At 42.0% G+C, this 11,994-nt stretch overlaps 1 long non-coding RNA gene across 1 annotated transcript; it reads left to right on the top strand.

The window, feature by feature from the left end:
* The first annotated feature begins 6,479 nt into the window (after positions 1–6,479).
* LOC147371162 (uncharacterized) lies at positions 6,480–11,587 on the top strand. Its single transcript, XR_015165937.1, has 2 exons — positions 6,480–6,754; positions 11,315–11,587. It is a non-coding gene; the product is annotated as an uncharacterized LOC147371162 (long non-coding RNA).
* Positions 11,588–11,994: the final 407 nt, after the last annotated feature.

Raw genomic sequence — 11,994 nt, 5'->3', positions numbered from 1 at the left:
TCTTCTTTTGATAAAAGTGTCTGGTGCTGATGGGCTAACTTCAGTGCCTGCCTTGAGTAAGGAAAAGAATGAATCATGCCTGACCCATCAATGTTACCCATCTCCTCTGGCCACAGTGATTGGTTTAGACACAAGCATGTGTGAGTATCTGTGTTCAGTTGCAAACAACTCTTTTATGGTCCTATGGACTGTAGCCCACCAAGCTCCTCTGTCCATGGATTCTCCAGGCAAGGCTACTAGAGTGGGTTGCCATTTCCTACTCCAGGGGATCTTCCCGCCCCAGAGACTGAACCCGACTGGGTCCCGAGTCTCTTGTGTCTCCTGCACTGGCAGGTGGATTCTTTACCACTGCTCCACCTGAGAAGTCCTTATGTACAAGCTGGTGATGCAAAGGACTCTAGTAAGATTAAAGTGTGGGTTGGAACTGTTAGGAAAAGGAAATCCTTCCTTCTCCTGAACTTCAAGGTAAAGGATATAATCCTTGAGCTGCTGGGCACTCTCTTGAGGAAAGAACCCATGAGAAAGTGAAGCCAATATTCAGAGTAGAAAGTCAAAAGTTAAAGGAAATCAAGTACCACTAATACAACTTAAACCCATGGATCTAGCAATTCTGAAGTTGAGAATCCTGGAATTTTCTATTACATAATGCTGTGAAAACTGGGTTTTTCTCACTTGTAACTAAAGGAATTCTAACAAAATAGTTTCATATAATGTGTGTGTATGTGTGTGTGTGTGTCAAAAGTTTGCTTTAAAAGGACAAATTCCAAAATTTATTCACTCAACAAATATTTATGGAGCACCTACTATGTGCTGGTGTATCAATCAAAAGTAAAAGTAAATTATCCAAGGTCACCCACATGGTGTTTTCAACATTGACACTATAATAACTTTAGGCAAGGTAATTCTTAGTTGGTCAGGATTACTCCAAGTAGGGAAGAACATTTATCATCCCTGGTCTGTGATCAACATAGATGCTAGTAAGTCCTCACTGTGACACCTGGAATTGTCACACATTTCCAGAAGCTCCCCTAGAGGGCAGTGTGTGTGTTGGTCACTCAGTCGTGTCCCAACTCTTTGCAACTGTGTAGCCCAGAAGGCTCCTCTGTGAGTGGCTTGTCATTCCCTTCTCCAGGGGATCTTCCAGACCCAGGGATCAAACCGGGGTCTATCGCATTGCAGGCAGAGTCTTTACCATCTGAGCCACCAGGGACACAAGGGATTGAGAATTACTGAACTGGGGAGGTGGAGCTGGGGGGTGGATGACCCTGATTCTGACATCATAGAACTAAGAATTTTAAAGCTGTCAGGCATAGCCAATATAAAGGACATGTCAGAAGTACCCATCAGGAAAAAAAATAGTGGGAAAAGTTTGTTCAACAAGTCAGAACAAAACGATACCTACTATTAGAAGGTAAAAGGCAAATAAGGGTTTCAATGAATAAAAAGAGATTTTACAAAATAGCAAATGATTAAGGACAAAAAGAAAAGAAATGTTTGAGGTTACCAGTAGCCAGGAGTAAGATAAACCAAGTTATTAGTGAAATAGAGTTTCAATGTGACAAATTCAAAAGGGAGCCATTCTGCAGAGAATTAGTCCTCCCTCTCAGCAAGACAATGGAGAAGGCAATGGCACCCCACTCCAGTACTCTGGCCTGGAAAATCCCATGGATGGAGGAGCCTGGTAGGCTGCAGTCCATGGGGTCGCTTATAGTCGGACACGACTGAGCGACTTCACTTTCACTTTTCACTTTCATGCATTGGAGAAGGAAATGGCAATCCACTCCAGTGTTCTTGCCTGGAGAATCCCCGGGACGGGGGAGCCTGGTGGGCTGCCATCTATGGGGTCGCACAGAGTCAGACATGACTGAAGCGACTTAGCAGCAGCAGCAGCAGCTCAGCAAGACAAAGGTAAAAAAGCAGCTAGGGCAGTGAGAACTATCCTAGATTAAGAGACCTAAGAAACAAAACAACCTAACACGATACGCTGACCTTGCTTGGGTCCTGATTTTAACAAATAAGAGGTAAAAGACATTTGCGGAACAACTGGAAAAATTTGAACATAGACTGAATCTTAGATGATATTAAGAAGTTGTCAGTTGTGACTGATGAAGCAAATATGGTAGGATCTTAATAGCTGTTAAAGCTAGTACACTGTGTTAGAGACTCATTTAGCATTTTAATTCTCTCTTTAACTGCTTTTTAATTATCTTGTTAAAATGCTGCTGGATATATAGATTTGCACTAGCCTGTTCTACTTTTCTTTATATTAGAAAATTTTTTCTAATAAAATGTCAATTAAAAAATGAGACCTTTATCAGTGAACTGAAGAAATAATACATATGCATCCTTTCTACAGTTTTCTATAGCCTATCCTACATAGTTTCTATATAATGATGCTATTTAAAGATTAGTATAAACAATTTCTAATTTTTTAATAAACGTTTAATTTAAAAAAATACACTGAAGCGTATGAACTGTGCTATAATATTTTGGTCTCCCCACTCCTTTTTATCTTAAGGCTAAAGAAAATTTAGAGAAACAGCTTAACCTACACACTTAGAACATCATTTCAAGACTACTTGAATCTAAAATATGGGCAAGTTGCTTAATATCTCAACACTCAACTTCTTCATCAGTAAAACAGATATAATAATCATATGTTGATGAGATCAAATGAATTAATATTTGTGAAGTGCTTGGAACAATACCTGGCACATATTAAGCTGTATATAAATTCTTTTTTAAAAAGACCATTTCAGTTTAATAAGTGACAGTTTGGAAGAAAAAGGCAAACTCTTCATGATATATCCTAAAATAATGGTTCTAAATTATAACTGAGGACTTCCCTGGTGGCTCAGACGGTAAAGTGTCTGCCTACAATGTGGGAGACAGGGGTTCAATCCCTGGGTCAGGAAGATCTCCTGGAGAAGGAAATGGCAACCCCCTCCAGGCAAGAATTTTCTTGCCTGGAAAATTCCATGGATGGAGGAGTCTGGTAGCCTACAGTCCATTGGGTTGCAAAGAGTCGGATAATTATAACTGTACATTAAATCAAACCAGGTACTGGAGAGTATTTTAAACTTCTTTGTAGGCTCTATTGTAGACAAATTAAATCAGGAAATTTGGGAATAGAAACCGGGCATCAGTAGTTTTTAAAGCTTCTCAGGTCCTGTGAGCAGCCAAGCTGAAAACCACTGACCCAAATTTTACTTTGCATGTGTGAAGGTGGTGGTTTCACATCCTGTCTCAGTGATGCCCTATCAAATTCCTGATACCAGCCAGCAGCTTGGAATTTATACTGGCTTGAGTCAAGAAAGGATTTTTTAATAGCTCCAATCCTATATGTCACCATTTAGCTACTCTTTCTTTTAGGGCCATTCACACTTTACCATCCAGTTCTGGAATCTGAGATAAACTGAGTGGGTATCAATATCTGCATTACTATAAGAAGAAAATGGAATGTGAATATATAAAAGATCTTCATAACTGAAGAAGTTTCTGATCCAGATAAGAATTCAATGTCATGATTTATTATCATCCCATTTTATAGACATGGCTCAAAGACATTAAGGACTTGACCAAGCTTGTTGTTGTTCAGTCACTAAGTTGTATCCAACTCTTTATGACCCCATGGATTGCAGCATGCCAGGCTCCTCAGTACTCCACTAGCTCCAAGAGTTTGCTCAAATTCAAGTCCATTGAGTTGGTGATGTTATTCAACCATCTCACCCTCTGCCTCCCCCTCTTCCTGTTGCCTTCAATCTTTCTCAGCATCAGGATCTTTTCTAATGAGTTCTCTCTTCACATCAGGTGGCCAAGTATTGGAGCTTCAACTTCAGTCCTTCCAGTGAATATTCAAGGGCTGATTTCCCTTAGGATTGGCTGGTTTGCTCTCCTTGCAATCAAAGGGACTCGAAAGAGTCTTTTTCAGCACCACAGTTTGAAAGCATCAATTCTTTGGCGTTCAACCTTCCTTCATGGCCCAACTCTCACATCCATACATGACTCCTGGAAAAACCATAGCTTTGACTATATAGATTTTGTCAGCAAAATGAAGTCTCTGCTTTTGATTGGGTTTTTTGTTTTGGGTTTTTTTTTTTTCTGCTGCTTTTTAATATGCTGTCTAGGTTTGTCATAGCTTTTTCTTCCAAGGAACAGGCGTCTATTAATTTCATGGCTACAGTCACCATCCACAATGATTTTGGAGCCCAAGAAAAGAAAATCTGTCACTGCTTCCATTCTTCCCCCTTCCATTTGCCATGAAGTGATGGGACCAGATGCCATGATCTTAGTTTTCTGAATGTTGAGTTCCAGACCAGGTTTTTCACTCTCCTCTTTTTCCCTCATCAACATGCTCTTTAGTTTTCTTCACTTTCTGCCATTAGAATGATAGTATCTGCATGTCTGAGGCTGCTGATATTTCTCCTGGCAATCTTGATTCCAGCTTGTGATTGATTCATCCAGTCTGGCATTTCACATGATGTACTCTGCATAGACGTTAAATAAGCAGGATGACAATATACAGCCTTATCATACTCTTTTCCCAATTTGGAACCAGTCTGTTGTTCCATGTCTGGTTCTAACTGGTGCTTCTTGACCTGCATACAGGTTTCTCAGGAGGCAGATAAGGTGGTCTGGGACTCCCATCTCTAAGAATTTTCTTAAATTTGTTTGTTGTGATCCACAGAGTCAAAAGCTTTAGTATAGTCAATGAAGCAGATGTTTTTCTGGAACTCCCTTGCTCTCTCCAAGATCCAGCAAATTCTGGCAATTTGATCTCTGGTTCCTCTGCCTTTCCTAAACCCAGCTTGAACATCTGGAAGGTCTCGGTTCACATACTACTGAAGCCTAGAGTCACAGAGCTCATAAACAATGTAGGCAAATTATAATCACAGGCTTCTGACTCCAGGTTCAATACACTGTAAAAAAGTGAAACCACAGGTTACCCATGACCTGTGTTTGAAGAATAAAACTTTAGCAAGTGTATAAAGAATGCCCTGGAGGAGCACATGGCAACCCACTCCAGTATTCTTGCCTGGAGAATCCCATGGACAGAGGAGTCTGGTGGGCGACAGTCCATGGGGGTCACAAAGAGTCGGATACGACTGAAGTGACTTAGCACATAGCACATAGAATTAATTAGACCAGAGAGTCTAAAGCTACAAATTCTTGAACCCCATTAAAAATCTAGTAAAATGTAATCTCAGGTCCAGAAATCACTCTAGCTGATTCTCATTCTTTGGTAAAAACTGGACTGAACTCACTAGTTTCCTGTAGAATGTAGAGAGAAGAGAAAACAGGGTATTGCTGAGAGTCTCATATATCCTGGGTGGCTTGAGGGGAGCAGAATGTAATAGAAAGCTCTCTAGGTTATCTTGATTGATGATGACCACCTGTGCCAGCCCTACCAAGTTCAAACCATAAGTTAAAAGGGATTTAGTGGGGTCAGGTGGAGAAGGCAATGGCAACCCACTCCAGTGTTCTTGCCTGGAGAATCCCATGGACGGAAGAGCCTGGTGGGCTGCCGTCTATGGGGTCACACAGAGTCGGACACGACTGAAGTGACTTAGCAGCAGCAGCAGCAGCAGTGGAGTCAAGGAGACCAGTTAGAAAACACAAGGAAAAAAATCAATGAGAAATATAAAAAAACACAAAAGTGACTGGATTAGAAGGAGCCATATATTAGGGAATTACAACAGAAAAGAGATCCATGGGACCAAAAGCCACCTGATTGGATATGTAAATAGTTAAAGATAATGTCAATATTTTGTAGCTATATAATGGGAGGATGGTGGAGGTAAAATAATCATGAGATGCAGGGGAATAAATATGACAGTTATGCTAAAGTGTAAGTGATGAGGCTTCTCTGGTGGTCCAATGGCTAAGACAGCGGAGCCTGGCCAACTACAGTCCATAGGGTTGCAAGGAGTCAGACACAAATGAAGCAACTTAGCACTCACACGTGCTTGCTTTTAGTCTAAATCCTGCAGGCACAGAGAGAAACTTCCTCAACTACAATCTAATCCTTTCATGTGCCAGTGAAAAAATGGCCTTTGAGATAAAATCCTAAGCAATTAACATGACCATTAGGGTTGGGCCTCAGCTTCCAGCCTAATGTCTGTTCATGAATTTTAAGCTTCAATTTCAGTATGACCACATTCTTTCTTGGTAGTAGTTAACTCCTCACACCTTAAATTGACTGCTTAACTGAAAACCTCACATGCTGCACTAGAGAGTAAACTCACTGAGAGCAGAGACTGAGTTTCATTCCCAGCGCAGTCCCTAAACACGCGTGCATGCGAGCCCTCACTTCAGTCATGTCCAATTCTGTGCGACCCCGTGATCTGCAGCCCGTCAGGCTCCTCTGTCCATGGGATTCTCCAGGCAAGAATACTGGAGTGGGTTGCCATGCCTCCTCCAGGGGATCTTCCCAAGCCAGGGATCAAACCTGTTTCTCTTACATCTACCTGTACTGGCAGGCAGGTTCTTTACCACAAGGGCCACCTGGGAAGCCCACCTAAGCATGCTGCTGCTGCTGCTAAGTCACGTGTCCGACTCTGTGCGACCTCATAGACGCCAGCCCACCACGCTCCCCAGTCCCTGGGATTCTCCAGGCGAGAACACTGGAGTGGGTTGCCATTTCCTTCAATGCATGAAAGTGAAAAGTGAAAGTGAAGCCACTCAGTCGTGTCCAGCTCTTAGCGACCGCATGGACTGCAGCCCACCAGGCTCCTCCATCCATGGGATTTTCCAGGTAAGAGTACTGGAGTGCAGTGCCATTGCCTCCTCTGCCACGGTAGACGGATGGCTATGGAGTCTTCCTCAAGTTCTCTTTATGTCTTTATGGTTTTTTGTTTGTCTGCTTGCTTGCTTGGGGGTTTCTGTGGTTTTGTATTGGGGTTTGTTTTTTTTTTTTTGGTTTTGTCTTTTGGGATCTCAGTTCCCCAACCAGAGATTGAATCCAGGCCACAGCAGTGAATACTAACCATTAGACTATCAGGGAACTCACTATGTTTTAAATGTATGTTTCACATCCTATAACCTCTGCCCAAAAAGTAATTACACTTACTTAGTCTTAATTAAATCTTTAAACTCCTTGACCTTATTAAACATTCTTTTAACTTTCAACTCAGGCACCACTACCTCAGTTCTCACTGCAAGGATTGTAACCCATATCAGTATAACGACATAGCACTGAAATCATACAGTATCGTAACGCTGTGTGAATTTCCCACACTAGACCCTAAACTCCTTGTTGCACTTACTGCTTTTAAATGCTTTGTTAAAGACTAATAAAGTGCACAAATCATGATGTAGGGCTTGACAGATTTTCACAAAGTAAACACATCCATATAATAAGCAATCAAGTTAAACAAAACATAAAACATGGCAGAATTCATTTTCCAATATCCAGTGACTAGCACAGTGCCTGTCAACCTCCTTTAAGACATTCACACACACACTGAATGAATGAATGCCTGAATAAGAGGTTTGGAGGAGGACCAGTCAGATTGATGTGCCACAGAAAACAAAGGAAAGAGCTTCAAGAAAGAGGAAAGACTTAACAATGCCAAGAGTAAATGAAGGTTAAAAAGAGAGAGAGAAAGAGAACATGTTAGACACCTGTGACTGCGGATCTTAAAAACAAGTTTTTGATGGACAGCCAGAATGCAAGGAGTGGCTGAGTAAGCAGGTGATAAGGGAATAGAGACAGTGGATGTGATTTTGGTGATGAAAGGAAAAGAACATGTTGACAAGATCAGAGAAGGATTTTTAAGTAAAAAAACAAACAAAAAAAAACCCCTGCATAGCACTGGAGTTGACAGCAAGAAGTCTGAAATCCAATTTCTTGATTCACATCTTCACATCACCAAACACTAGACATGTGATTTGAGACCTCCTCACTTCATATTTCATCCAGTTCACTGTTTGTAATACAAGGTTCATAGCATGTACAACATGGGGAATATAGCCAATACTTTATATTGACTATAAATAGAGTGCAAACTTTCAAAACTGTGAATCACTCTACTATACATCTGTAACATGTAACATTGTACATCAACTATACTTTGGTGTTTTAAAAAACTAAAAACAAAAAAAAATTCATAGTAATATCTTTCCCCTACAAGATCATGAGGATTAAATGAGACTGCATAGAAAATACTGATGCAGTAAACACTCAACATTTGTCCTTGAAAAATCTCAATAGGCAGATAGTATTTGAAGAAAGGAAAACAGGTTAGAGGTCAAGAAGATAAAAGAGAGGGACAGTAATTCAATGGACAGAACACGGGACTAGGATCTTGGAGACGTGTAATCTTGTTTTGGCTCTGCCATTATTCAGTGAACACAGTTCACCTAAATATGGCACCTTTGCATACTGAATGTTTTAAGCTAAAGAAGTCTGAGAAATGACAGATGCAGGAAGGACTCTCGGACCTCTGCTGATTCTCCTAAAACAAGTCTCAAGACCCTCTTGCGAGAGCTGCCTTCCCTATACCTGGAGGAAAGGAACGTTGTTATCCCCAAAGACAGGAAGACTCAAGAGATGAACAGGCCTTGCTAAGTTTCGCCCAGTTAACTACCGTCTTCTCCTATCATATTTTTCCGTGACTGTTCACACTTCATCAAATCTAATTCAAAAACTCTCAGGACTTAACAGTTTCTTCAGGTTTTCATTCCCTTATGAAGGCTCCTGAGTCACATAAAACTTATGCTATATCAACTTAAACACTTTTCTCTTATTAATCTGTTTTTCATCAGTTTATAGGGCTCTAGCCAGAGAACTTGGAGGGCAGTTCAGTTCAGTTCAGTCGCTCAGTCACGTGCAACTCTTTGAGACCCCATGAACCGCAGCACGCCAGGCCTCCCTGTCCATCACCAACTCCTGGAGTCCACCCAAACCCATGTCCATCGAGTCGCTGATGCCATCCAACCATCTCATCCTCTGTTATCCCCTTCTCCTCCTGCCTTCAATCTTTCCCAGCATCAGGGTCTTTTCAAATGACTCAGCTCTTCGAATCAGGTGGCCAAAGTATTGGAGTTTCAGCTTCAACATCAGCGAATATTCAGTGACTGATTTCCTTTAGGATGGACTGGTTGGATCTCCTTGCAGTCCAAGGGACTCTCAAGAGTTTTCTCCAACACACAGTTCAAAAGCATCAATTTTTCCGTGCTCAGCTTTCTTTATAGTCCAATTCTCACATCCATACATGACCACTGGAAAAATCATAGCCTTGACTAGATGGACCTCTGTTGACAAAGTAATGTCTCTGCTTTTTAATATGCTGTCTAGGTTGGTCATAACTTTCCTTCCAAGGAGGAAGCATCTTTTAATTTCATGGCTGCAATCACCATCTGCAGTGATTTTGGAGCCCAAAAAAATAAAGTCTGACACTGTTTCCACTGTTTCCCCATCTATTTCCCATGAAGTGATGGGACCAGATGCCATGATCTTAGTTTTCTTAATGTTGTAGGAAAAAGAACTTTGGAGCTTCCCTGATGGCTCAGTGGTAAGGAATACACCTGCGAATGGAGGAGACACGGGTTCAATCCCTGGTCCAGGAAGATCCCACATGCTGCAGAGCAACTCATATGCCACAAATACAAAGCCTGTGCTCTAGAGCCTGGAAGCCACAACCCCTGAGCCCACACGCCCTAGAGCCTGTGTTCTGCAACAAGAGAAACCACTGCAGTGAGAAGCCCAGCACTGCAACTAGAGAAAAGCCCACACAGTGATGAAGACCCAGTACAAGCAAACATAGAAAAATAATTTTTAAAAAATTTTTAAAGAATTTTTGTTCATCTAGCAAATCATTAAATTACTGAACCACACATGTGAAATGGGATCAGCGTAACCTATCCAGGATAGTAGTGTAAGATCAAATGAGACAATGTGTGTATACAAATGCACATCCACTTTTCATAGATGTATGTTAAGTAGTTTAAGAAGAAAGGAACACAGAAACAGCTGATTGAAAGAGCTGGACTAACCAACCCACTCACTATAAAAGCAATTCAGTTAGAACTAGGTGGAAATGGTCGAGTAGAGGGATCCAAGGAGATCCAACTAAAGGGAGGCTGCATATCAGTGACAAAGGAGAGTCCTGGAACACAAAGTCAGTGCCAGAATCCAAGACATGTAGCCACTGGAGGTATTGCTGCCTCTTCACTATGGTTTTAATTTAGAACTGAAATAGAAATCCTGGGCTCAGACAGGAAGCCAGAGCACAGTCAGGGTGCCTAGTAAAAAGAGAGGCTGGAAAATCTAGGGGGCATAGAGAGTGCCCAAAAAAGGTGATATCCAGTGACAGAAAAGACAAGATATATTGAGAAGCTTTGCCCCAGAAACACTTGCAACTGTCATTGCTTTATTTTAATACTATGACACAAGCAAGGTTCCTCTGGCTTACTTAATAGTCAAGATTCACTGCAACTCCTGAAATTAGCTTCAGCAATTTTATTATGGGTTCTCCATTGATTGGGACTAGGAATTAGTGAGTTAGAGAGAAGAGAGAGTGCAGTGAGGAGACCAGGTTAGAAGATGCAGGGAAATGCATGTGTGGAAGAAAAGTGTGTGGATTCCAAGGGAATGACTTCTTTGAGAGAAAACTTCCTGTTTACCAGAAGGTAGAGCTAGTCAAAGTAATGTCTCTGCTTTCATCAAGAGGCTTTTTAGTTCCTCTTCACTTTCTGCCATACGGGTTTTTCCAGTGGTCATGTATGGATATGAGAGTAGGACTGTGAAGAAAGCTGAGCACCAAAGAACTGATGTTTTTGAACTGTGGTGTTGGAGAAGACTCTTGCGAGTCCCTTGGACTGCAAGGAGATCCAACCAGTCCATCCTAAAGGAGATCGGTCCTGGGTGTTCATTGGAAGGACTGATGTTGAAGCTGAAACTCCAATTCTTTGGCCACCTCATGCGAAGGGTTGACTCATTGGAAAAGACCCTGATGCTGGGAGAGATTGGAGACAGGAGGAGAAGGGGATGACAGAGGATGAGATGGCTGGATGGCATCACTGACTCGACAGACGTGAGTCTGAGTGAACTCCGGGAGTTGGTGATGGACAGGGAGGCCTGGCGTGCTGCGATTCATGGGGTTGCAAAGAGTCGGACACGACTGAGCGACTGAACTGAAGTGAACTGAACTGAGAGCTAGTCAAAGTGCAGAATGAACCCTTAGATGAGTGAACCCTCCGTTCCAGAAGCTTCTTTGGTTTTTGGTTTCTTCGTGTGTGTGTGTGTGTGTGTGTGTGTGTTTTTTTTCCAGAAGCCTCTTTGGAGTCTGACAGTGTTAACTTCTACCAGCAGACTCAAGTGGGGAAAAGCAGTGTTTTTTCATGAAGCCTGGATCTTCAGTCTTGTCTAACTCTTTACGACCCCATTGACCGCAGCCCAACAGCTCCTCTGTCCATGGAATTCTCCAGGCAAGAATACTGGACTGGGTTGCCATGCCCTCCTCCAGGGGATGTTCCTGACCCAGGGATCGAAAGCGTGTCTCTTGCGTCTCCTGCACTGTCACGTGGGTTCTTTACCATTAGAACTACCTGAGAAGCCCCAAATAAAGTGATAACTGATATAAAATGTAGTTTGAAAAGTCTCAAGGACAATTCACAAAGGCAAATGAAAACACCCTAGAGACTCCAACAAAGACCCAAACTAAGCCTTAACAGTTACACAGTGAAGAGCACGGTGCACGGTAAACACTGCTCCTGGATCCAGAGAGGGATGTCCAGTCCCCTTCCCGGGGGAGGCTAATTCTACCTGCCTTTATTGACCTTTCAGGCCTAACCTCCTCTGTGCATTATAGTTTTGAACTCAGAGACTGGCATTTTTAAAATGTCTTAGCAGTTGCCAGAAGCCGGGTTGGAATAACCCTCCTGAACAGCCCTCAAGCTCTGCCTCCTAACAACACTAACAATTACTAGGAATAATAATAACCTTATTTTAAAGTAGTTTTAAAATTAGCAAGTGCTTTACCTACACATTTA

This window comes from Bos grunniens, chromosome 6 (assembly GCF_055505025.1).
Source record: "Bos grunniens cultivar Pamir isolate PY7600 chromosome 6, Bosgru_T2T1.0, whole genome shotgun sequence".
Taxonomy (NCBI): Eukaryota; Metazoa; Chordata; class Mammalia; order Artiodactyla; family Bovidae; genus Bos; species Bos grunniens.
This window is presented reverse-complemented; position numbering and strand designations above follow the sequence as displayed.